We start from the raw sequence: 2,311 nt of genomic DNA, 5'->3' as shown, positions 1-2,311 counted from the left end.
TCAGCCCTTGCAGAGGTTAGGACAAGTATTATTCTCATTCCTGCCTATGGAGACAGGAAATTCCAGGCCACAGAGGTTGCTAACATTTCTACCTGATTTGCCTCTGGATTCGGAGTTATGTGAATGGCTTGTTTGTCTAACTCAGCTCTGCTCAAATCAATCTTTCATGGATCCCCCCCAAGTAAAGATCACCTTGGGTCAAAGGTCACAGGTCATCATGGTTCTCAAATACCTACCCACTTTGTACGAGTTCCAAAGTGGACAATTACCCAGAAATTAGTGAGGAACAAAAGCAAGTATTTCAAAAGACTAATTGGGAAAAAATGAGTGCCGCATGTGCCGTGATGTGTCAAAAGTTGTCTTTATGGCTATCCCAATTAATTCCCAGTTTTTCTCCAACCAGACTTGTAATAACATAAAATGTGATAGAAAGCCCCTGCTGTTGACATAGAGAGTTCCTTTGTGTTATACCTGCTGCACAATGTCCTGGCCGTTATGATATTCGTCTACGCTGGACCTGTGTTGTGCTTATACACATGACACATTCTTAATGTGTCCTAACAAAAAGATTCCCCTCAAGCAATTAATTCAGAAAAAAATCTTAGAAGGACTTTCCAAAGGTATCGTAGTTTTGCATCTCATTCCTGATTTCTTAGGGTGCAAAGTTATTAACTTTGATTTAATTAAAAGTCAAAGGTGTTCACAGAAGCAAGCCAGAAATAAATAGGGACATTCAAATTATACAGAGAGGAAGAAGCTGAAAGGTGAGCTAAGGATTGTCCAAAGACAGATTAAGGCAGTGTGGGCAATGTGAATGGAGCAGGTTGGTTAAATACATGCATTTTTAAAGGGTAGGTGGTCGTGCATACAATGACGCACAGCCTTGGCCTCCAGGAGAGCCAGGGAACTGCTTCTGGATGAAAGGAAATTATTATTATTATTTTTTACACGGGCAACGAGAGGGCTTTTACACTATCGCTTCTTACCAGTGTGACCTGCAAATGTTAACATCAAGATGCCTCGTATTTGCCTTCAAGCCAGGCTTTAAAATCAATTTTTGGCAAACTTTAGCATTTTATTGTGAATTTTGGGGCAAGGATGATAAAGAAACCCATCTGTTCATATTTATTTTTATTGTCCTTCGTTAACCAAAGATTCTTCGGAACGTTCCAATTTAAATTAACGACTTCCATCCATCTTCGTTTGGGGCCAGTTTCTGCAACTCGGCCCTCCTTCTAGAGAAAAGGACATTTAGAAGGGGCAAAATTTGGCAACCCCTGCCCAGTGACCTGTCCCTTCTCAAGTCAGCAGAGTGAGATTCCAAGGAGTACAGGCCTGGCTCCAAGATCCTAAATGGATTCACTCCAAATGGCTGTTTATTCTCTTTGTGTTGAAAGCGAGAGCAGTAGCTTCTGGAGCAGCTACTGTACACTAGACACCGAGCTGGGTGCCTTGTCGATCTCCTATCATCTTTATAATCATGTAGCCAAGTGGACATTATAAATTTCCCTGTTGAAATGAGGCTGCACAGAGAGGTTAAGTAACTTACCTGAAAGCACCCAGCTAAATGGCTGAGCTGGGATTCAAGCCAGATGTGTCTGTCTTTGTGGCTTCTATGGGGGTCGCACTTCCCAGAAGCTCTGAAATCACCATCCAGGAGAGATGGCGTCCCCTAAAGCCCACCATAGGGGGTGGGGGATTTCAGCTCGTTTGGCCCAGACGGGGAGGAGGTGGGACGGACGAGCAGCCAGATGCCACAGCCATCTCAGGTCAAATGAAGCCTGCTCCTTTCTCAGCTTGATTTGACCTAGAACTGGGAAACAGATGGGTCCAAGCTGCCCGAGGGTCTGAGGGAAGCTGAGCTGACAAATGGGGCCAGGCTGCAATTGCTCCGGTTCTGAGGGCCTGGGGCTGGGGGCTGCTTTGGGAACCAAAGCTCCAGCGTGGACCTTTTGACTTATAAAACCTTAGATAAGAATTCAACGGTGAGGCTAGAGGGCTCATCCTTTCGGAGGGAGGCAGACCCAGGGAGACCCAGGGCAAATCCGGGAGATAAGGCAGATGTCAACAGATGCATTATAAACAATGAGGCTACTTGCCGGAAGAGATAGCCAGGAAGATAAACAAGGGCCAAGGGAAGGTGCCTGATGGACTTGATGCTCATTCAACAGCAACGACTCATCCCTTTGCGATGCTGAGCAGTGGGGCTGTTTGGAAGGGATGCTGGGTTGTTTAGAAATGCCCTGCAATGGAATGAGCACGGGGCCCAGTTCACAGAGTCTTACTATACGAATGAATGAATGAGTGAATG

The sequence above is a fragment of the Monodon monoceros genome, unplaced genomic scaffold, assembly GCF_005190385.1.
Source record: "Monodon monoceros isolate NGI ecotype Baffin Bay Population unplaced genomic scaffold, NGI_Narwhal_1 Super_Scaffold_19, whole genome shotgun sequence".
Lineage (NCBI taxonomy): Eukaryota > Metazoa > Chordata > Mammalia > Artiodactyla > Monodontidae > Monodon > Monodon monoceros.
The sequence above is the reverse complement of the archived record's forward strand: the minus strand, read 5'-3'. Positions refer to the sequence as shown.